The sequence below is a fragment of the Heloderma suspectum genome, chromosome 7 (assembly GCF_057233095.1).
Source record: "Heloderma suspectum isolate Gila_16-S chromosome 7, 16-S_ref, whole genome shotgun sequence".
Classification (NCBI taxonomy): Eukaryota; Metazoa; Chordata; class Lepidosauria; order Squamata; family Helodermatidae; genus Heloderma; species Heloderma suspectum.
In genome coordinates this window covers 96,160,103-96,185,579 of record NC_139464.1, presented here as the reverse complement: position 1 = coordinate 96,185,579, position 25,477 = coordinate 96,160,103, and the positions used below count along the sequence as shown (strand labels likewise).

Genomic DNA, 25,477 nt, shown 5'->3' with positions numbered 1-25,477 from the left:
CCCAGAGTGCAGGACACAGAATAATGGGCTCAAGTTACAGGAAGCCAGATTCTGGATGAACATCAGGAAAAACTTCCTGACTGTCAGAGCAATACGACAATGGAACCAATTACCTGGGGAGGTGATGGGCTCTCCCACACTGGAAGCCTTCAAGACGAGGCTGGACAGCCATTTGCCAGGGATGCTCTGACTTGGATTCCTGCATTGAGCAGGGGGTTGGACTTGATGGCCTTGTAGGCCCCTTCCAACCCTACTATTCTATGATTCTATGATTCTAAGCTCCACCCTCTCAGGTGCCATATCTGGCTTTTAAAGGACCAGCAGCCTTTTCCTGTAGGTGTTGACTTCTCCTTGGGAATGAAGCTTGGAGGGATGAGCCGCTATTGGTGAATGCTCCTCAGGGGTCTCTCTGTCCACTAGAGGAGTCCAAGGACCATTCCTCAGTATCCGGGGGCAGTGGTACCTCCTGGGTTTCATGTGGATAGGATATGAAAGCCAAGGCAGTGGGCCTTAGTTGAGAAAGGCCAGGAACTGATTCTGGCACATTCACAGAGCCACTGTCACTGCAGGCCCAAAGTCTTGTTTGGTGTTCTGTGTGATGGGCATAAACACAGTTTTACCCGAACATAATTCAAGAGCACCTGCAGTCATTGTTGCCTTAGCACCCTGGACTATATTTGCCTTGCCTCTGCCTTGGACTTGATACCTCTTGTCTTAAATTGTCCCTAGACCTAGTCAGGGGCAATAGCTCAATGATGCAGCACAACCGTTGCACACAGAAGGTCCCAGGTCCAATATCATAGGAACATTGAACCATTATAGTGACCATTGGTGCACCTAACACAGTAATGTCTACACTGACTTCAGACAGGAGACTTTCCCAGCCCTGTCTGGAGATACTAGGGACCTTTTGCATTTTGAGCTATGCCCCTCCTCAGTTCAGGCATCTGCAGTTAAAAGAAGCCCATAACTAGCAGGGCCTGAGGCCATGGAGATCTGCTGCCAGTCAGAGAGACTGTTCTGGGTTAAATGGGCCATTGGTCTAACTTGGTATAAGTCAGATGCTGACATCTACAATCCTTTTAGGAGACAACAAAACAGATTTTAAAAATACTAAATTTAAGTTTTTGAAGGGGGAAAAAACAGATCTAGGTGAAATAAATTCATCACAGTAAGAAACATACTTTGGCTTGAAACAAAAACCAGCTGGAGTGACATTGCTCCTATAATGTATGGCAATGTCTGGTTCATTAAGCAAATATACTACCTTGATGAATGCTTGTGATCACTCAATTAGTCCCTGATCACTTCCAGGATCTCTTTTATTCTGTGTAAGTGAGCTGTCTTAATTTTCTTTTTCTTCTTTCTCTCTCTTTACACCTACTACCTCATTCACACTAACTTATTTCCCCCTAAATATTAAGCAAATAATCACAAAAGTACTTAGAGACTGGACTGCATTGTAAATGATCCTCTTGGTTGGCCATAAAATAGTAGGTGAAGATGATCTAATGTATATAATTATGGGAAACATCATTGGGTTCTTCAGTGCTCTCTTCAAGCACTGAAGGTTTTCACACTAGCCATATTCAGCTAAGCAGAGCCCACTTCAGCCAAGCACAGCATCAAGGGCTGAGCTGAATAGGCTCATGGTGCAGCCACGTTCCAGGCCAGGGCAGTACAAGGAACCCATGGGCCTCATGCTGGCCCTGGACATGTGTTGTTCAGCCCTCATTCTCCCACCCACTGCTGCTGGCCAATTCTTCCCCCTTCCACCAACTGCCATTGCTGCTTTTGCACCACTAATAGCAGCACAGAAGCAGTGATACTCATCAGGGTTGCCAGGAGGGGAAGGAAGCGAAAGCTGCCATCTCCTGCCAGCGACCTCCAAGATCCCCATCTCTGCTAAAGGGGATTTCACTGAAGTTGCTGGGGTTTGGAGGAGGCTTTAGCCCCTTGCCAATAGCCAGTGTGGCCCTCAGAGCCAAAAAGGTTGTGCACCCCTGTTCTAGACACTATAGGGGCTGCGAAAGCCACCTATACAGTTACAGATCTCAATGCCTGGCATGGGTAACAAAATGACAAATAAGGTTCAATAAATCTTTACAATGATGCACATGAGGGCGGTGAGAGGGAGAACCCTAGCATCATATATGAACTGATAATGACATTGTCAGCAAAATGACATGGTTCATTCAGCTGAGTAACATGTGCCAATAAGGTGATGTGGGCATGAAAAGCAACCATGTCATCTGCCCAACCCAAATGGTTCCTCGTTAGAGAACAGCAAGGAGTCCATCCTCAGGTCATTGGCAATCATATATGGATCAAGCACATGGATGTCTGTGATCTTTCCACCTCACTCTTTTATGAGGAAAGGTCATAGGACCTGGGTATACCATTTCAACGAAGCTTGCACAGAAGTTTCCAGTGAAACTAGGGCTGTGTACATGTTTATTGTGTGCTATGATCTGGACTTCAGCGCGCACACACATTTCCCACTGATGGTTGTAGAGCTAGAGCTTTGCAAACACACAGGACTTCCATAGTTTGCAGTAGCAGAAATCCTACATGCCTGAATGGAACCTTCTTATTCTCCTACTTCTTCCACCAAGATGAAGCACCATCTGGCCAAAATTAGGCCCGTCTGAGTTCCACTAATGGGAGAGAATTAAGCCCATGTTTTGCTCTCCCAGTTAAATCAATAGGAATTAAATGAACTTAACTGTGGCTGGATTGTGACAATTGTTTGCAATATAGAAAAAAACAGAACTATGTGGTGCCTCCACACACACACACACACACACACACACACTGCTCCCCTTTTCCATGAAAGACTTTGCCATGGATATAATTTTCTGGAGAGATAGAGCATATTGGGACTAAATGGCACAGTAGAGACAAAATTAATACTGCAAAACAGATGTTCAACAAGTCTCCATCTAGCTCTCAGTTTTGTTGCAGCCATCAAGAATTCACAACTGGCATGCAGATTTATGTATAACACAATCCCAGTTGTGCATAAAAACAACTCTTTAATTGTGCACGTTACTCAACAGCAACATTATGTATCGAAGGACAGATGCTTCATTTCCTTGCTGCATCATTTCCTTGTTTAGCATCATTTGTTTAGGAACATACCCTCATATTGTCAGAAATTGTGCAGTGAGGATTTTCATTGTTGCAGCTCAGCAATCATTTATGGATTTGAGGCAAAGACCTCCTCAAAACTCTACTAAGCAATTACCTAGTGCAGCCTCCAAGAAAAGGTGCTGGCTGTATTGGAAAAGGAAAGGTTAGGACAGGCATGTGGAACATTCCTGAATCTGTTAAGGGAATGGGCCAGGGCAGAACTATACATCAGGGCCCATATCTGTGTCTTGAAATGCTGGTTGCCTTTTAAAACCTGTAAAGTGTATGGGAAGCTCTCAAGGAAGGAAATAGTGCACTGGATGATGTGCTGAGATTGTGCTCTGTCTGCTGCTTTCCCCCTGTGGACCCAATCTCCTGGTTGTTTCTCCCCAGCAAGCTCTGTAGCTTAAGCCAAATAATCACAAAGAGATAGGTGTGCTTCATAAAGTGTTCTGCCCTGAAGTCAATTTATCTCCAATGAGGCCCTTACACAAGCAGGAAGGCTACATGGGCATTAGAGTTCCAGCATGCTCAAGGAGTTCCTTAATTGTCATAAAAGTACAAGTCCTCAACTTTTTGAGTCAGTATTCACATCTGGAATTTGGAGAGGGTGTTCATACAAAATGAGCTAAATTCGGAAGTGAGCACTTCTGCCTTTTCCTTGTCATCTGTTATCATCTTGCCATCCATATTTAATAGCTGAACCACCATTTCTTTCCTGTCTTTTACTATGCACATATCTGAAGAAAGCTTTTTTGTTGCTTTTAGCATCCCTCGCTAACCTCAGCTCATTCTCAGCCTCAGCCTTCCTGACGCCATCCCTGCAATTCTGTGCTACCTCTCTGTACTCTTCCTTTGTAGCTTGGCCTTCTTTCCACTTCCTATATGCATCCTTTTTTGTTTTAAGGTCATCTCTAAGCTCTTTGTGAAGCCACACAGGTAATCTCTAAGCTCTTTGTGAAGCCGCATTGGCTTCTTCTGTTATCTTTCACCTTTTTTCGTTGTTGGAATTGTTTGTAATTGTGCCTTGAGAATTTCCTTTTTAAAAAACTCCCACCCATCTTGGACTCCTTTTCTCACTAGAGTCGCTTGCCATGGACTCTACCAATCATTGTTCTGAGTTTATTAAAACCGGCTTTCCTAAAATCCAGGGTATGCATTTGGCTACACTCGGCTTTTGCTTCCTTTAGAAACAAGAACTCAAGTATAACATGGTCGCTTTCCCCCAGAGTTCTTGTAGCTGCTATTTTATCCACTAGGTCATCTCTGTTAGTTAGGATCAAGTCAAGGATAGCCACTCCTCTAGTTCCTTCCCCCACTTTCTGTAGGAGGAAATAATCAGCAACGCAAGTCAGGAATCTCTTGGAGGGGCCATGTTTTGCAGCATTTGTCTCCCAACAAATATCGGGGAAATTGAAGTCCCCTATTACTACTACATCATGCTTCCTTGAAAAATTGGCTATTTGTTTTTCAAACGTTTCATCCTCGTCTTCTCCTTGATTGGGTGGCTGGCAGTAGATGCCGACCACCATGTGTCAGGAGCACCCTAGCTGCCTCTTGTAGCTAGGTTACCAATAGCCAACTCAGGACACAGACAACGAGGAATTCTTTCCGAGACTTTATTCCATTATTACTTTATGACTCTTTCAGAATACTAGTTGCTAGCGACAAAGCAAGAAACAGCACTGGGGAAAGATAGAAGAGTAGCCTAAGCTCCAGGTAAAGCAGCTGGTCCCCGTTTGAAGGAGAACCACAGGAAGACCCTGAACTTATGGGCTAGGGAGAGATCCTCCCTCTTTCCCTTGGGTCCCCGGGACGTGACCGTTATTTGCATGCCAAATGAGCGCTACGCCGCCTTTCTGCGCCCTCCATCTGTCGTCGCTCCCTGCGTCTGCCCCGAGGGTCCAGCAAGCCCACCTCCAGCGCTCTTTCACTGCCAGGGTCGCTATCTACCCCAGGAATGCTGGAAGGAGGAATCTCTGCCAGCAGCTGTGCCTGTGAGAGATGAGCGAGCTCCTCTCCCACGGATTGCTGTTCCTCCTCAGAATCAGAACTGCTCTGGGGCTCTATTGGCTCAGTTTCCACCCTGACACCATGTTCCTTTTATTCTTTGCTCCATTTATTTTAGCCCAAATGCTCTCAATGGGGCTACCAAGCTCATCCTCCTGTATTTCTGTGCAGATATATGTATTTTTAACATATAGTGCAACTCCACCTCCCTTTCTGTCCCTCCTGTTCTTTTTGAACAAGTTATATCCTTCAATTGCTGTATTCCAGTCATGGGAGTCATCCCACCAAGTTTCAGTTACACCTATCAAGTCATAATTTCCCTCCTGTATTAAGAGTTCTAGCTTGTTCTGCTTGTTTCCCATACTCTGGGCATTAGAGACATCGAAGACCATGTGCTTTATAGTCTGGCTTTCTTCCTACATGTTTCTGAAGACTATTATTGGGCTCTGTTAGAGCTGTTCTCTCCATTGTGGTGCATGAGGCTTCATCCATTGTCACCCGTAACTTTACGTCTCCCTCCCCTGTAGGATTCAGTTTAAAGCCCTCCTGATGAAGTTCTTCATGCTGTGGCCAAACACATTCTTCCCAGCCTGTGTGAGGTGCAATCCATCCCTTGCCAACAGTTCATCTTCCAGGAAGTATAGCCCATGGTCCCAGAATCCAAATCTCTCACACCGGCACCACCTTTGTAGCCAGACATTCACCCAGAGTATTTTTCTTTCCCTTTCTGTCCCTCTTCTAACTTCTGGAAAGATGGATAAGAAAACTATCTGGGCCCCAAAGTTCTTGATTTTCCTTCCCAAAGCTTCAAAGTCTGATGTGATTTCTTTGTAGCTCCGCTTGGCAGTATTTGTTCCCACATGGATGAGAAGAAAGGGATACCTGTCAGTGGGCTTTATGAGTGCAGGCAACCTTTCAGTCACATCTCTAATCCATCCTCCCAGGAGACAGCATACCTGGTGAGTCCACGGGTCTTCATGACATACTTGGGTCTCGATCCCACGCAGCAAGGATTCTCCCACTACTACTACTCTTCTCTTCTTGTTATTGTAGGCCTTGGTTTCATCGCCTCTGCTTGACTGACCTTCAGCCTCTTGCTGGCTCTCGTGCAGGTTCCCCTGTAATTCTTCCTCTGTAGGCTGTCCTCCAGTCTCATCCTCAAGAACCTGGAAACGGTTCCATAGCTCCACTGCCTCCACTGGTGTAGAGTGGCTTCTAGTTCTTCTGCTCCTAACTGTCACCCTTTTCCAAAGAGTATTCTCTACTTCATTTTTCCTCACCTCAGCATTTACCTCTTCTGCCTCAGCTTGCTGTTGCTCTTCTATCTTCTGTTCTTCACTTTGCTGCTGTAGTTCCACCGTTCTGTCCAAGAACTCTTCGTGTTCTTCCCTAGAGGGTTGACACTCGCCGCTCCAGTCCTCTTACTTTTTCTTCCAACAGCATGATCAACTTGCACTTGTTGCATGTGTAGGCCATGTTGTTCTCAGGCAAGAAAACAAACATGGCATACACCTTGCAGGTCACCACCACTTGAGAGTCTTTTCTGTCCATAGCCTCTATTCCCTTTTTGTGTCTAGCTTTCTGATTGTTCTAGAGTAGCCTGTGCCTGGTCCTCTACTGACTGGAGGTTAAAAACACTGGCTTACTGGTATGGAAGTGTGTGTTACAAGAAAAAGATTTTTTTTAAAAAAGGAAAAAAAATTATGGGCCTCCCCCTTGACCTCCCCTCGCCAACTCCTGTTTGTTCTCCCTGATCTCTCACACTCTGGGAGCTTGCTTGCTTCTATAGTCCCTAGACCAGCTGGAGCAGCTTCCTCTGCTCTGCTCTGCTCTGCTCAGCTGGGAGGCGGGAAAAAGACTGAACTTCCTTCCCACACAGCTGCTGGGAGTACTCGGGCCACACACACCCAATTGAGTTGGAGCTCTCAGGAGCACCTGGTGAGCTCACAGCCATGCAAGAATACAAGACAAAGAATAGTGCATACATTACCAATAATGCTTTCTGCTAGCAGAGGTTACTCCCTGCCAGGAGCAACCCCACCCAGGATCTTCCCTTTACTTTTATAGTTTTACACTTGAACATGATATGTGATGTGATTGATTACTATACTCTGATTGGCTACTGTCCTCTTTCAATCCCACCTTTTCATATTTATTCATATTTGCTGATGTCGTCATTACTTCGACAGTTCTATAAAAAATTTCCCAACTTGTTCTTTCTTTTCTTTTTTTGCCCTGTCTGAAACCTTAAGAACCTTTTTAAGCAATATTTTTTATTGCAATGTTCTCTTTTCCCCAGGTCAAGTTGCCTGTCTGTAATAGGCCAAAAGCAACCTGTGGTTCAGAAAGCAGCCTTTTTAGCTAGGCCTGTTTGGTACACTAAATATGATTGTTGCCTCAAATCAGCTTTTTTACATTGATTTTAAAGTTCCTTACACTAGCCATCTCAGATGCCTTCTTAAAATGTGGTGTCATGATAGCTACTACCCTCTAGTAAGGAAGCTGATTTTAATGATAAATTGAACATTTTTCTTTTAAGTTCTGCAGTTTCACATTTGAGATCTTTAGGAATTCTCAGGTGAATGCCAGCTGAACTTGTGACTTTGTAATATGTGAATTAGCTCTGAAATTTCGTCTTTTCTCACCTGTGTCTGACATTGTTTTCAGGGAGATCATCTGAAAAACTATGGTTCAGCTTTGGGTATTTCCCTTCACTTCCATAGTAAAGACTGGTGTGTGTGTGTGTGTGTGTGTGTATACACGCACACACGCACACACATTTAGCCTCTCCACAGTCTCTTTGTCCTTCAGTACTCCTTTCACACCTTTGTTGTGTAAAGGTCTTACTGCCTCCTTGTCTGGTTTCCTGCTCCTGATGTATTTTTTTTAAGTTTGTTTTTGTACCTTTAGCAATTTGCTAAATTAATTCCCGACAAAGCTTTTGTGACACTTTGTTCAGAAAACAATGGATAATAAACAGATTTTAAATCCCAGTAAAGATAAGATATTGGCATTGGGCGGGGAGTGGGAAGGGGGAGAGAAAAAAATTATTTTCATTGTTTCATCAGCAATCCAACAGTGCCATCTACCAGGCTTCATTAATACTAGATTGTGGGAAATCCAAATGCAAAGTCTGTTCTACAGTTCTTGAAATGCCTTCATCATATAATTTAGCAAAAATGTAACTGAGATCTCACCAAAAAGTCATATCTAATCTGAAATCTAATGAACCTGTGTATCTTGAACATAGAAACAGCACATTGAATAATACTCTCTATCATTCTAGCAAGAGCATGTTTCATTCTATCAACAGAAACCAGCTGCCTTTAATAGTATTTCTGTTTGTTAGGAAATACTGGCTACATTCCTTTTCTTCAAGGAAATCCCTGCTTTTCTTATTAAGCTAAGATTCAAGTTCAACTTTTTTTTTTCATGGAAATCCTTTTCTATATAAATGGAGCAGCAGATGCTGAATCATACATGCAAATCAAGACAGACCAAGGGCTCAATCCTATACATGCTAAGACGGAAAAAAATGTCCTACAAATCCCAGAATTCCCCTGCCAGAATGGGGAATGTTGGGAATTGTAAGACTTATTCTGTTTAAACATGTATAGGATTACACCCTAAATCATTTTAATTGTACAGAATTATCTTGTGGAAGACATTAACCCAGGGGATTGATCTGAAAAAGCCAAATTAATGTTATCAGCAATAGCTGATCTGAATCTTGCTCTTAGCTCATAATCTCTGGAACTGTACTGCAGCTCAAAGCAGTCAATCCCAAACAGTAATTTGGGGAAGGGCAATGGCTATGGGGCACATGCTGTGTATGCAGAATCTCTTGGGTTCAATCCCCAGAATCTCCAGGTAGGGCTGAGACCCCTGCCTGAAAACCCAGAGAGCAACTGCCTGTCAGTGTAGACAATACTGAGTTAGATGGGCCAACAGTCTGACTCGGTATAAGATAACTTCCTAGTTCGGCACACTCAAAACCCCACTGGTTTCAAAGCTGTAGGACTTTTTCTATCTAAACATGCATAGGATTGAGCCTTAAGGCAGTTTTAGAGATCGCAGCAATTCCAAGCAGTCTGCTTCCATTCCCAGAAACTGACAGAGCAATCACGTGTATGGGGTTGTGGCCTAAATGTATTCCGCAGACAACTTGCAAGTGATTTCCTTAGCGATAATGCCATTGAACCATTTCTTTAATGAACGGAATGAAAATGGTCAAAACAAGGTTTGCTGCGGTTGGTACACCCAGCAATGGTGGTTATCCCTGGGTGGGGACATTTCTCATTGCTAGAAATCTGGACGTTTAGCTGGCTGGTAAAGACATCATTTTAGGGTGAAGAGGTACTAAGCTATCATAGTGAGGTCAGGAACATAGGAAGCTGCCTTATAGCAGCTCAGACTACTTCTTGATCTACATTGTCTCATCTGACTGGCAGTGGCTCTCCAGGGTCTCAGGCACATCACTTACTGTTTGATCTTTTTAACCAGAGATGCCATGGCTTGAACTTGGGACCTTTTGCATGCAAAGCAGGTGCTCTACCACCAGGGGTGGCCCAAAACATTTTGCTGCCTGAGGCGGACAAGATGCCCCCTTCCCATTCCATGTACAAAAGCCAACTGGACTGGCAAATGTATCTTCCTTCGACATTGGTGATGGGACAGCATCCTTCATTGCATCTGAAGGCAGCAGGCTAATTTAGAAAGCACACTGCAGGCCGCATGGCACATAGGTCTTTCCTCCCATGCCCTGCTGCTACCTCCCACCATCTGCTGCCTGAGGCAGCTGCTTCACTCTGCCTAATGGCAGGGCATGCCCTGTCTCCCACTGAGTCACAGTCCCTTTCCTTTAGGAGCTAAGACTTTAACAGCTGCATGACAGGCATACATTCAAGAGGTTCACTTTCCCTAACATGGAGATGCTGTGATGGGAATAAGCCATACCCTTTGAATTTCTGCCTACCGTGCAACTCTTAAAGGCAGTTGTGAAGACATCACATGACAACATTTAAGGAACCTATCCTTCCCCCAACAAAAAGAAAATATTAAGGATATAAAATAGATTTGCATTTTGAAACCCATTGAATCAACTGGTTTCTCTCACCTTGATGATGGTGTATCCAATATTAGTCTAACTTAAATCCCATTCATTTCAATGGGTCTACTGTAAGTAGGACTAACATTAGATACAACCCTATGTTCACTAATCTAATGTGATATATCATTATATGGCTATGTGGTTGTATTAACAAATAATTTGCATTTTGATTAATTTCTTTTTGTTCTTGTATTTTTTATTCAGTTTTGATAAATTTAAAAATACAAATATATCCATTTCAAAAAGTGAAAACACAGATGATTAAAACATGTATAAGCCTTTATTAAATGTCCTTCCTAGTTTAGTATACATGATAACTGTTAGTAGTGAAAACTAGATGCATTTATGTAACTTTCCATTTTATATTAATCATATAAAGCCAACATACCACCTGAATTTTTGAATTCATGCTTTCTGTTTGGAAAGTACCTCAGATAACACTGGGCACACTGCTGGGAATTGTAGGGCTTTTTTCCGTCTAAACATGCATAGAATTGTGCCTTTAGTCAACAAAAGGCAGAACAAATATTTAAAATCGTTGGGAAATACTGCTTGATAATTTAGCTGTTCATGTGACTAAGAAGTATTTCCTGCTTTTAGTGGAATTATTTTGCTTCCTTAATATCAGGAACCAAGAAGGAACCAAACGAAAACTTCAAACCAATTCCATTTTTTCAATGAAAAACACTGGACAATATGACGGTAGCAGAACTAGTGTGGTGTAATGGTTAGAGAGTTGTAGTAGGACTCGGGAGATCCAGGTTCTAGTCCCCATTTGGTCATGAAGCTCACTGGGTGACTTTGAGCCAGTCACTGACTCTCAGCCTAACTTACCTCACAGGGCTGTTGTGAGGATAAAATGGAGAGGAGGACCATGTAAGCTGCCATGTGCCATGTGCTACAAGGTTCCTTAGAAGAGGAAAAAAAAGTGGGATATAAATGTAATAATAAATTTTAAAGTAAGTAAAGTAGGTACTTACTAATGTGATGGGGCTTTCTCAGTTAAACGGTCTTTGGAAGCTAGTTTGAAGAGACACCGTGTGAACTGACTACAATGGCATTCCACATCTCACATCCTTCAGCTCTTACTCATCATGTAATAAGATACATTTTAATCTGTGGTTGACTTGACCATTGTTCCTCATTCTAAGTTTTGCATAACCTCCTTAGCATACCTGGCTCATTCTCTCAGCTTTCATTCACATGCTTCCAGCTCCCATTCCATAATGTCTTAGGAACATAAGAAGCTGCCTTATATTGAATCCAGCCATTGGTCCATCTACCTTGACTGGAAGAAGCTCTCCAGCGTTTCAGACAAGAGTCTTTCTCAGCCCTTTGTGGAGATACTGGGGTAAGCACCTAGGACCTTTTGCATGCGAAGTATGTGTTCCACTACTGAGCTATAGGTCCTCCCTCCTCACCAATGGAGAAAAGGGGGCAAGTATAGACCATTAATAACTTCTGGCAAAACATGTGAATTCTAGAAAAAACGTGGAAGCCACTTTCATTCCTCTCATTGGAATGAAAGAGTGTTCATTTCAATCATGTCAAACTTTGAAGCTTTGGGAAGGAAACTCAAAAACTTTGGGGCCCAGATAGTTTTCTCATCCATCCTTCCAGTAGTTAGAAGAGGGATAGAAAGGGAACGAAAAATACTCCAGGTGAATAACTGGCTACGAAGGTGGTGCCGACAAGAGAGATTTGGATTCTGGCACCACGGGCTGTACTTCCTGGAAGATGGGCTGTTAGCAAGGGATGGGTTGCACCTCACAAAGGCTGGGAAGAATGTGTTTGGCCACAGCATGAAGAACTTCATCAGGAGGGTTTTAACTGAATCCTTCGGGGAAGGGAAATGTAAAGTTGGGGGTAACAATGGACGAAGGCTCATGCACTGCAACGGAGAGAACAGCCATAATAGCACCCAATAATAGTCTTCACAAACATGTAGGAAGGAAGTCATGAAGCATATGGTCTTCGATGTCTACATGCTAATGCCCAGAGTATGGGAAACAAACAGAACAAATTTGAACTCTTAATACAGGAGGGAAATTATGACTTGATAGGTGTAACTGCTTCAGCAAAGGAGATTGTTACCTTGTCGTGGTGCTGGAGACAGAGCACCTCAATGACATCATGAGCTAAACCGTGAAGGGACACCCAAGACGGGAAGGTCATGGCAGAGAGGTCAAACTAAATATGATCCCTGGGGAAGGAAACGGCAACCCACCCCAGTATTCTTGCCATAAAAACTAAATGGATCAGTACAACCAGAGATATGTCGGTATACCATCGGAAGATGGGACTCCCAAGTCGGAAGATGGTCAAAATGCTACTGGGGAGGAACAGAGGATAAGTTCAACTAGCCCCAGCTGTGATGACGCAGCTAGCTCAAAGCCAAAAGGACGGCCAGCAGCCGATGGTGCTGGTGGTAAACGACAAATCCAATGTTCTAAAGATCAACACACCATAGGAACCTGGAATGTAAGATCTATGAGCCAGGGCAAATTGGATGTGGTTCTTGGGGAGATGTCAAGATTAAATATAGACATTTTGGGTGTCAGTGAACTGAAATGGACTGGAACTTCACATCAACTGACCACCAGATCTATTACTGTGGACAAGAGGACCACAAAAGAAATGGAGTAGCCTTCATAATTAATAATAAAGTGGCTAAAGCAGTGCTTGGATACAATACAAAAAATGACAGAATGATCTCAATTCAAATTCAGGGTAAGCCATTTAACATCACAGTGATCCAAATATACGCCCCAACCACAGATGCTGAAGAAGCAGAAGTAGATCAGTTCTATGAGGATCTGCAGCACCTACTGGATAGTATGCCAAAAAAAGATGTTATTTTCATTACAGGAGACTGGAATGCTAAGGTGAGTAGTCAAACGACACCTGGAATTACAGGCAAGCATGGTCTGGGAGAACAAAATGAAGCAGGTAGAATTTTGCCAAGACAACTCACTGTGCATAACAAACACTCTCTTCCAACAACCTAAGAGACGACTTTATACATGGACTTCACCAGATGGTCGACACCGAAATCAGACTGACTACATCCTTTGTAGCCAAAGGTGGCGGACATCTATGCAGTTGGTAAAAACGAGACCTGGAGCTGATTGTAGTTCAGATCATGAACTTCTTATTGCACAATTTAGAATCAGACTAAAGAGAATAGGGAAGACCCACAGATCAGTTCGATATGAGCTCACTAATATTCCTCATGAATATGCAGTGGAGGTGAAGAATAGATTTAAGGGACTAGATTTAGTAGATAGGGTCCCGGAAGAACTATGGACAGAAGTTCGCAACATTGTTCAGGAGGCGGCAACAAAAAACGTCCCAAAGAAAAAGAAAACCAAGAAGGCAAGATGGCTGTCTGCTGAGACACTGGAAGCAGCCCAAGAAAGAAGGAAAGCAAAAGGCAACAGTGATAGGGGGAGATATGCCCAATTAAATGCAAAATTCCAGAGGTTAGCCAGAAGAGATAAGGAATTATTTTTAAACAAGCAATGCGCAGAAGCGGAAGAAGATAATAGAATAGGAAGGACAAGAGACCTCTTCCAGAAAATTAGAAACATCGGAGGTAAATTCCAGACAAAAATGGGTATGATCAAAAACAAAGATGACAAGGACCTAACAGAAGCAGAAGAGATCAAGAAAAGGTGGCAAGAATATACAGAAGATCTGTATAGGAAGGATAATAATATCAGGGATAGATTTGATGGTGTGGTCAGTGAGCTAGAGCCAGACATCCTGAAGAGTGAGGTTGAATGGGCCTTAAGAAGCATTGCTAATAACAAGGCAGCAGGAGATGACGGTATCCCAGCTGAACTGTTTAAAATCTTGCAAGATGATGCTGTCAAGGTGATGCATGCCATATGCCAGCAAATTTGGAAAACACAAGAATGGCCAACAGATTGGAAAAAATCAACTTATATCCCCATACCAAAAAAAGGGAAGCACCAAAGAATGTTCAAACTATCAAACAGTGGCACTTATTTCACATGCCAGTAAGGTAATGCTCAAGATCTTGCAAGGTAGACTCCAGCAATTCATGGAACGAGAATTGCCAGATGTACAAGCTGGGTTTAGAAAAGACAGAGGAACTAGAGACCAAATTGCCAATATCTGCTGGATAATGGAGAAAGCCAGGGAGTTTCAGAAAAACATCTCTTTCTGTTTTATTGACTATTCTAAAGCCTTTGACTGTGTGGATCATAACAAATTGTGGCAAGTTCTTGGTGGTATGGGGATACCAAGTCATCTTGTCTCCCTCCTGAGGAATCTGTATAACAACCAAGTTGCAATGGTAAGAACAGACCATGGAACAACGGACTGGTTTAAGATTGGGAAAGGAGTACGGCACGGTTGTATACTCTTACCCTATCTATTCAACCTATACGCAGAACACATCATGCGACGTACTGGGCTTGATGAAGCCAAGGCTGGAGTTAAAATTGCTGGAAGAAACATTAACAATCTCAGATATGCAGATGATACCACTTTGATGGCTGAAAGCGAGGAGGAGCTGAAGAACCTCATGACGAAGGTGAAAGAAGAAAGTGCAAAAGCTGGGTTGCAGTTAAACCTCAAAAAAACCAAGATTATGGCAACCAGCTTGATTGAGAACTGGCAAACAGAGGGAAAAACATGGAGGCAGCGACAGACTTTGTCTTTCTAGGCGCAAAGATTACTGCAGACACTGACTGCAGCCAGGAAATCAGAAGACGTTTACTTCTTGGGAGGACAGCAATGACAAATCTTGATAAAATAGTGAAGAGCAAAGACATCACACTGACAACAAAGGTCTGCATAGTGAAAGCAATGGTGTTCCCCTTAGTAACCTATGGCTGCGAGAGCTGGACCATAAGGAAGGCTGAGTGAAGGAAGATAGATGCTTTTGAACTGTGGTGCTGGAGGAAAATTCTGAGAGTGCCTTGGACTGCAAGAAGATCAAACCAGTCCATACTCGAGGAAATAAAGCCAGACTGCTCGCTTGAGGGAATGATATTAAAGGCAAAACTGAAGTACTTTGGCCACATAATGAGAAGACAGGATACCCTGGAGAAGATGCTGATGCTAGGGAAAGTGGAAGGAAAAAGGAAGAGGGGCCGACCAAGGGCAAGATGGATGGGTGATATTCTGGAGGTGACGGGCTCGACCTTGGGGGAGCTGGGGGTGGCGATGGCCGACAGGAAGCTCTGGAGTGGGCTGGTCCATGAAGTCACGAAGAGTCGGAATCGACTAACCGAATAAACAAAAAACAAAAACAAGGTGTAACTGAGACTTGCTGGGATAACTCTCATGACTGGAATACAGCAATTGAAGGATATAACTTGTTCAAAAAGAACAGAAGGAACAGAAAGGGGGGTGGGGTTGCGCTATATGTTAAAAATACATATCTCTGCACAGAAATACAGGATGATGAGCTTGGTAGCCCCATCGAGAGCATCTGGCTAAAATAAATGGAGCAAAGAATAAAAGGAACATGGTGGTCAGACTCTACTTGTTGTTGTTGTTCAGTCGTTCAGTCGTGTCCGACTCTTCGTGACCCCATGGACCATAGCACGCCAGGCCTTCCTGTCCTGTGCTCTCTCCCGGAGAGTGCTCAAGTTCATATTCATTGCATCGGTGATGCTATCTAGCCATCTCATCCTCTGCCGTCCCCTTCTCCTTTTGCCTTCAGTCTTTCCCAGCATCAGGGTCTTTTCCAGGGAGTTTTCTCTTCGCATTAGGTGGCCAAAATATTGGAGCTTCAGCTTCATTATCTGTCCTTCCAATGAGCACTCAGGGTTGATTTCCTTTAGGATGGACTGATTTGACCTCCTTGCAGTCCAGGGGACTCGTAAGAGTCTTCTCCAGCACCACAGTTCGAAACCATCAATTCTTTGGCGCTCAGCCTTCCTTATAGTCCAGCTCTCACAGCCATACATTACTACTGGGAAAACCATAGCTTTGATTAGATGGACCTTTGTCGGCAAGGTGATGTCTCTGCTTCTTACTATGCTGTCTAGGTTGGCCATAGCTTTCCGCCCAAGGAGAAAGCGTCTTTTAATTTCATGGCTACAGTCACCGTCTGCGGTGATCTTGGAGCCCAAGAAAGTAAAATCTGTCACTGCTTCCATTTCTTCCCCTTCTATATGCCAGGAAGTGATGGGGCCAGATGCCATGATCTTCGTTTTTTTAACGTTGAGTTTCAAACCAGCTTTTGCACTCTCCTCTTTCACCCTCAACAAGAGGCTCTTGAGATCCTCTTCGCTTTCTGCCATTAGGGTGGTATCATCTGCATATCGGAGGTTATTGATAATTCTCCCAGCAATCTTAATTCCGACCTCTGATTCATCCAACCCGGCATTTCTCATGATGTACTCTGCATGTAAGTTAAATAAGCAGGGTGACAATATGCAGCCTTGTCGTACTCCTTTCCCAATTTTGAACCAATCGGTTGTTCCATGTCTGGTTCTTACTGTTGCTTCTTGACCCTCGTACAGGTTTCTCAGGAGACAGGTAAGGTGGTCTGGTACTCCCATCACTTTAAGAATTTGCCACAGTTTGTTGTGATCCACACAATCAAAGGCTTTAGCGTAGTCAATGAAGCAGAAATAGACGTTTTTCTGGAATTCTCTTGCTTTCTCCATGATGCAGCGAATGTTGGCGATTTGATCTCTAGTTCCTCTGCCTCTTCTAAACCCAGCTTGTACTTCCGGTAGTTCTCGGTTCGCATACTGCTGAAGCCTAGCTTGTAGGATTTTGAGCATCACCTTGCTGACATGTGAAATGAGCGCAATGGTGCGGTAGTTTGAACACTCTTTGGCGTTGCCCTTCTTTGGAATTGGAATGTAAACTGACCTTTTCCAGTCTTGTGGCCACTGTTGAGTGTTCCAGATTTGTTGGCATATTGAATGCAGCACTTTAACAGCATCATCTTTTAGGATTTTAAATAGCTCGGCTGGAATACTGTCATCTCCGCTAGCTTTATTGTTACTAATGCTTCCTAAGGCCCACTTGACTTCACTCTCTAGGATATCCGGCTCAAGTTCAGTGACCGCACTATCATGGCTATCAGGGACATTCAGATCTTTCCTGTATAGTTCTTCTGTGTATTCTTTCCACCTCTTCTTAATCTCATCTGCTTCTGTTAGGTCCCTGCCTTCTTTGTCCTTTATCATGCCCATCTTTTTACAAAACGTTCCCTTGAGATCTCCAATTTTCTTGAAGAGATCTCTAGTGTTTCCCATTCTGTTGTTTTCCTCGATTTCTTTGCATGGTTCATTTCAGAAGGCCTTCTTGTCTCTCCTTGCTATTCTCTGGAACTCTGCATTCAGTTGGGTATATCTTCCCCTTTCTCCCTTGCTTTTCGCTTCCCTTCTTTCGTGAGCTACCTGTAAAGCCTCATCAGACAGCCACTTTGCTTTCTTGCATTTCTTTTTCTTTGGGATGGATTTCGTTGCTGCCTCCTGAACAATGTTACGGACCTCCGTCCATAGTTCCTCAGGCACTCTGTCTATCCCGTCTAATCCCTGAAATCTATTCCTCACCTCCACTGTATATTCATCAGGGATATGATTTAGGTCATACCTGAACGGTTTAGTGGTTTTCCCGACGTTCTTCAATTCAAGCCGAAATTTTGCAAGAAGCAGCTCATGATCTGAGCCACAGTCAGCTCCAGGTCTTGTTTTTATTGACTGTATGGAGCTTCTCCATCTTTGGTTGCAAAGGACATAATCAATCTGATTTCGATATTGACCATCTGGTGACGTCCATGTGTAGAGTCGCCTCTTGTGCTGTTGGAAAAGAGTGTTTGCTATGATCAGCATGTTCTCTTGGCAAAACTCTATTAGCTTTTGTCCTGCTTCATTTTGTACACCAAGGCCATGCCTGCCTGTTATCCTGGTGATTTCTTGACTTCCTACTTTAGCATTCCAATCCCCTATGATGAAGAGGACGTCTTTTTTTGGTGTTAGTTCTAGAAGGTGTTGTAGGTCTTCATAGAACCGATCAACCTCAGCTTCTTTGGCCTCAGTGGTTGGGGCATAGACTTGAATTACTGTGATGTTGAATGGTTTGCCTTGGATTCGTACTGAGATCATTCTATCATTTTTAAGATTGTACCCCAGTACCGCTTTTCCCACCCTTTTGTTGACTATGAGTGCTACTCCATTTCTTCTAAGGGATTCTTGCCCACAATAGTAGATATGATGGTCACCTGAATTAAATTCGCCCATGCCTGTCCATTTTAGTTCGCTGATTCCCAAGATGTCGATGTTCAATCTTGCCATCTCATGTTTGACCACCTCCAGCTTACCTTGATTCCTTGATCTGACATTCCAGGTTCCTAAACAATATTGTTCTTTACAGCATCGGATTTTCTTTTCACCACCAGACACATCCACAGCTGAGTGTCCTTTCGGGTTTGGCCCAGCCACTTCACTCTTTCTGGCGCTACTTGGAAATACCCTCTGCTCTTCCCCAGTAGCATATTGGACACCTTCCGACCTGAGGGGCTCATCTTCCGGCGTCATATCTTTTAGCCTTGTGATACGTTCCATGGGGTTTTCTTGGCAAGAATACTGGAGTGGGTTGCCATTTTCTTCTCCAGTGGACCACATTTTGTCAGAACTCTCTGCCATGACCTGTCCGTCTTGGGTGGTCCTGCACGGCATAGCTTATGGCTTCACTGAGTTACGCAAGCCCCTTCGCCACAACAAGGCAGTGATCCATGAAGGGGCAGACTCTACTACCGGCCACCCAATCAAGGAGAAGATGAGGATGAAACTTTTGAAAAGCAAATAGCCAATTTTTCAAGGAATCATGATGTAGTAGTAATGGAGGACTTCAATTTTCCCGGTATTTGTTGAGAGACAAATTCTGCAAAACATGGTCCCTCCAAGAAATTCCTGATTGGTGTGATGGAGAACTTCCTGCTACATAAAGTAGAAGAAGGAACTAGAGGAGTAGCTATCCTTGACTTGATCCTAACCAACAGAGATGACCTAGTGGTTAAAGTAGCAGTTACAGGAACTCTGGGGGAAAGTGACCATGAGTTCTTGGTTCTAAAGGAAACAAAAGCTGAGTGTAACCAAACAGGTATCCTGGATTTTAGGAAAGCTGATTTTAATAAACTCAGAACAATGATAAGTAAGGTCCCATGGCAAGAAACTCTAACGAGAAAAGGAGTCCAAGATGGTTGGGAGTTTTTAAAAAGGAAATTCTCAAGGCACAATTACAAACAATTCCAACAAGAAAAAAAGGTGGAAGACAACAGAAGAAGCCAATGTGGCTTCACAAAAAGCTTAGGGATGACCTGAAAACAAAAAAGGATACACATAGGAAGTGGAAAGAAGGCCAAGTAACAAAGGAAGAGTACAGGCAGGTAGTACAGAATTGCAGGGATGGCGTCAGGAAGGCGAAAGCTGAGAACGAGCTGAGGTTAGCAAGGGATGCCAAAAGCAACAAAAAAGCTTTCTTCAGCTACGTGCATAGTGAAAGGCAGAGGAAAGAAATGGTGGTTCAACTATTAAATAAGGATGGCAAAGTGATAACAGATGACAAGGAAAAGGCAGAAGTGCTCAATTCCTACTTTGGCTCAGTCTTCTCCCAAAAGAGGGTCTATGAGTCCCCTGGCAAAGGCAAAGTACAGGCTGAAGGGGCTGGATTGCAGCTATATTATCAATATAGGCATATGGTCAAGGAACACCTAATTACTTGGAATGAGTACAAATCTCCAGGGCCAGATGAACTGTACCCTAGAGTAATAAGGAGACCGGCAGAAGAACTCTCAGAACCACTGTCTGTTCTCTCTGAGAAATCATGGAGGATGGGGGAAGTGCCAGATGACTGGAAGAGGGCTAATGTTGTCCCTATCTTCAAAAAGGGTAAAAAGGAGGAACCTGGGAACTACAGAACTAGTCAGTCTGACATCAATCCCTGGGAAAATTCTGGAGCAGATTATAAAGCAATCCATCTGGAAGCACCTTGATAACAATGCAGTGATTACTCGAAGCCAACATGGATTTGTCAAGAACAAATCCTGCCAGACGAATCTGATCTCATTTTTGGATCAGGTAACCTTGCTTGTGGACTGTGGGAATGCTGTGGACATCATATACCTCGACTTCAGCAAAGCTTTTGACAAAGTGTCCCATGATATCCTGATGAGCAAACTAGCTCAAGGTGGGCTAGATGAAACAACTATCAGGTGGATCCACAGTTGGCTACAGGATTGGACTCAAAGAGTGCTTATCAATGGGATCTTCTCAAAGTGGGGAGAGGTAAGTGGAGAGAGTGGGGTACCACAGGGCTCAGTCCTGGGCCCAGTGCTCTTCAACATTTTTATTAATGACATGGAGGAGGAGGTGCAGAGAATGCTGATCAAATTTGCAGATGACACAAAATTGGGTGGGATAGCTAATAACTTGGAAGACAGAAACAAAATTCAAAGTGATCTCGATAGGCTGGAGTGCTGGGCCGAAAACAACAGAATGACATTTAATAGGGATAAATGCCAAGTTCTGCACCTAGGAAAAAGACACCAAATGCACAATTAGAAGATGGGCGATACTTGGCTCAACAATACTACAAGTGAGAAGGATCTTGGAATTGTTGTCGATCACAAGCTGAATATGAGCCAACAATGTGATGCGGCTGCAAAAAAGGCAAATGCTCTTTTGGGCTGCATTAATAGAAGTATAGATTCCAAATTACATGAAGTACTAGTTCTCCCCTACTCAGCACTAGTTAGGCCTCATCTTGAGTACTGTGTCCAGTTCTGGGTGCGACTCTTCAAGAAGGATGCAGACAAACTAGAGTGGTTTAGAGGAGGGCAATGAAGATGATGAGGGGACTGGAAACAAAGCCCTATGAGGGCTGAAAGAACTGGGCATGTTCAGCTTTGAGAAGAGAAGACTGAGGGGAGATATGATAGTGCTCTTCAAGTACTTGAAAGGTTGTCACAGAGAGGAAGGCCAGGATCTCTTCTCGATCATCCCAGACTGCAGGACATGGAATCATGGGCTCAAGTTACAGGAAGCCAGATTACTGACTGTGAGAGCAATACGACAATGGAACCCATTACCTAGGGAGGTGATGGGCTCTCCCACATTGGAGGCATTCAAGATGAAGCTGGTCAGCCATCTGTCAGGATTGCTTTGACTTAGATTCCTGCACCTTAAAAGAGAAGGTTCACCAAACAAGTTCAACTTTCAAATATCATTGTATAGTGAATTACTTCCCTGCTATGCAAAGCAGAAAAGAGCTAGATGGCAGGGGTGGAGCTCCAAATGTTTTGGCCTACAACTCCTATCATCACTCATAATTGGCTCTGCTGGCTAGGGCTGATGGGAGTTGTAGGCCAAAACGTCTGGAGGGCCACAAATTGCCCACTCCTGCTATATGGGAATCTAAGGGTCAAACCACACTTCAATAGAGATGGGGGGCTGCTGCTCCAAAACATATCCCCATGCTGGATTTCCCCCTAGTCATCTGTAATTTGCAGTAGCACTTACTGTGTGATATGACGCCACTTCTACCAGTGGCTGCTAATGATGTACAGCAGATGAGAAATACACAAACTGATTTGGCAGACCAGATGGCAGGCACTACCATGGTAAGCATTACTACATGTGACAGGGATCGGAGGAGAACTTGACACAGGGACACCATTTTTAGCAGCAGCCCTATGGCTCCAGGTAGCATGTAGTTCCACCTGAAATACAGCAATACTTCATTCCAAACAGTGCCACGTCTACAGATGGTGATCTAATTTGCACATAACCCCCCATTTCCTACGAAAGCAGATGTTGTGTATGCTTCAGTGAGGGGTTTAACCTCCACTTGATCGTCTTTGCAGCAAAGTAAAGAGAATTGTATTCTGCGGCAGCCATTCCTAAAATGGAATGAGTTATTTTGAAATAATAATAATCTGAGAGAGAGACTGTTGCCTCAGCACATGCAAACAAATCCAAATGTGCAGTGTCTACTGCGCTAGCATTATCATGCAGCAGTCCCTTGTTTATAGGCAAGCGCATTGACATTCAATAAACAGCACCACATAATATTTCATTTCCCTGTAGGGAAAATGTAAACTTGCTTTATTATTCCTTTGGAATATTTTAAATGAGGCAAAAATGAAGATAAACTGCAGTTGACCTTAGGCATCATAAACGCCATTAAGGAGCTCTCTCCGCTAGGTCCATCTGTTGCTTTTGAGGCCAGCTATTCATTAACCTTATTAGTGCCAGCCCCTATAGTCCCGAACTGACATTTCCCTGGTTAATATGGGAGGCCCATTTCCAGGCACACATTGGAAAGGTTGATTAAAGAATATGTAATAAATGAAGAGGGAAAGAGCAGTGGCTAGTCTGCTCCTCGCTACAAACAGCAGAGAAATTCCAGGATGAAGGCTTTCCAGTGGTCACTGACTTTTGTAAATATTCAGATGCACTTCTCCCATAGCTCTGCTTTTCTAATCAAATCAACAAAGAAAAAGAAAAGCAGACTTCTCCGCATCAGTCATCATCTTTCCCTATTATATATCCCTATAAATCCTACTGGTATACTATCCGATTTTGTACAAGGTTTACTGATGAGCCAAAAAAAAACCCACACAAAGAAACCAACAACAGCAAATTTATTCACCCAGCGGATGTGCCCAGCAGCTAGAAATGATGTGAATATATAAAAATAGATTAGCCAAGTTAACCCTTTGCAGTGGATGCAAAGTTAGCTGAATGACTTAGCCTTTTAATCTAAATGTATGTGAAATATCAATCTAAATGCCTCCTTACATGGAAATGTTGGTTGTATGTGGAAAGAGGAGACTGACTGTCTTGTTTTCCTGGTTATTTGTGTTACTTATCACGTAGATTAAATGACCTAGTTTTCCTGGCATATGCAAGCCCGTCAGACAGATCAGGTTGTGGGGGAGTGAAGATTCAACATGTCCACTAAAGAAATCTTGGTGAAATCATAAGATAAAAAGGAACAATCCAAAAGGAACACTGAAGTTATTTATCTTGAATCAGAGCTCTGTGTATGCTGAGATGTACAAATGGAATCCCATTTGTAGGGATTCCGCTTGTATATCCCCCATGCCCTGTAGGATGTCCCATTCATTTCAATGGGGAGTGCTGATACAGGAAGCTGAAGAGCTACCCAGACTGCTTTCATCCTGGCTGGGCCCCAGAACAAATTTAGGAAGTGCAGCCAAACATTCCTCACAGTCTCATGCACAAAGGATTATGGGGTGTGTTCTAATACAGCTGGAGGCCTAACCAGGGCAACTTAGCCGGCTCCCAAAGCAAACTGGGGACAGCAACTATGCTGGGGAAAACAGCAGGCCCCACATCTTCCTGACTTTCCCCAGCCCATTCTTTCATTGGGCTTTTTTTCTATTTATCACCATTCAATAGGGATGCGTGTGTGTGTATACACCTATCTGCTATATCATAGAATCATAGAATAGTAAGGTTGGAAGGGGTCTATAAGACCATCAAGTCTAACCCCCTGCTTAATGCAGGAATCTAAGGGCTGGGCAACATGTGGCCTTCCAGATGTTTTCGCCTACAACTCCCATCAGCCTTAGCCAGCAGAGCCAATGGTGAGTGATGATGGAAGTTGTGGCCCTCCAGATATTTTGGCCAGATGGTGCCCACTCCTATGTCCTGTGGTAGTGACACAGTCGCTACTTCCACACTGGGAATTAACTATGGAACAGCTACAATTCATTCACTCACTTTTTAAGTTGTACCTCTATGATGTCATGAGCAAAAATCCTCTTTCCTCTTCAGCAGCCATTTGCAGAAAATCCAACTTTTTTTTTTTAACAGAATGGAAGAGCTGTGCAATCTCCCCAATGTAGATACCCATTATGCAGCTGTACTTTTGGCTGGTTGTGGCCTGTATAGATTGCTCTATCGCCGTTTCCTTCTCTATGGTCTGTCCCTCCTGTCTAGGAACCAACTCTATCACATTAACACTTTCCAACAAGCATTGTCTTTCCATCTGTTTCTTTTGTTTTTTCCCTCTAAATTGCAGCTGCAGTAAGGTATCGTAATAAGGACTGCAACAAGGCAGAGAGAGTTGTTTAATTCTTTTCTTTTATGTCATAGTTCCAATGAAAATCACCCACTCGCCAATGTTTGATGCTGGAGAAAGGGTCTATAGAATGCCATATGGATTCCAGGATGCAGAGTTGCTATTCTACTTGCACCTTGCAATGGAAGAAAAGGCAATTGGGTGCTGCTATAAAAACAACAACACACAATCAGAAAGCACCTTCAGTTTAACAAACTAATCTTAATTTCAAAATAATTGTGCTCAGAATCTCACTCTACCATGAAAAATTCATGAACAATTTTCTTGCTTGCTTGGTAAGCTAAGAAAAGGTATCCTATAATCAGGAATAATTATATAACACATCTAGGTGCACATAAGACAGATGCAACGAAACACATTCCACCTAGGGGGAAAAAGCATGTGGGGAGAGGTGGAGGGGGAGACATATCACTTGAGTCTGGCAGAAATGGAGGAGATGGAGTGTCAAGGTTTTGAATGCGCAAGGAGTTGTACGGCTGATAGCTAAAAGCAACCCAATAACAACTGCAGAGCCTGGCTTGTGGACTAAGTTATGTAAATTGAAGAATGCCCTTACTGTCAGCAGGTATATTATTTCAAAGAAGACAGACAACTGTGTTAATCTCCCTTCTGCTTAATCCCCGTCTCTCTGCAAATCATCATGTCTACAATTTAAACAGATTTAGATGTGACTGAAATCAAGATCAGGAGATCGTCTCAGGATGCTGGGGGTTGATGCAGGTCTCCAAGAGGTAATTTTGTTTATGGCGAGAAATATATATATAGGGGGGGGAGAGAGAGAGAGAGAGAGAGAATCTAAGAAATCTAACAAAGATGCTCTTTGGCCCAGCCCTGAGGATCAAATCCAATTCTACCAAGATACACATTAAGCCCTGTCGATCATTGCTTTGCCCTTGAAAAGATGAATAATGAGGAGCTTCACCTCATTCTGCTCATCTCTAGAGAGAAAGGAGAAAGTTGGCTTTTTAAAAAAGAAAAGAGCTTGTGCTGTTGCTTTCGGATAACTGTGTTTACCATCTCTTGTCTTCACATTCATATTCTGGGGCAACTGTTAATCTTTTTAAAGTACTGTCTGCCCTTTAAGTAACATGAAATTACTTAAATAACATAAATTAGATA

At 43.3% G+C, this 25,477-nt stretch overlaps 1 protein-coding gene across 1 annotated transcript in view; it reads right to left on the bottom strand.

Annotated features, from left to right (window-relative positions):
- The window catches only part of LOC146340090 (uncharacterized), a 90,266-nt gene extending 66,100 nt beyond the window's left edge, over positions 1–24,166 (bottom strand). The window contains exon 1 of the mRNA XM_084811832.1: positions 23,998–24,166. The gene's annotated coding sequence lies outside the window, so the exon portion shown is untranslated. The remainder of the gene's footprint in view (positions 1–23,997) is intronic.
- Between the last annotated feature and the right edge of the window lie 1,311 nt (positions 24,167–25,477).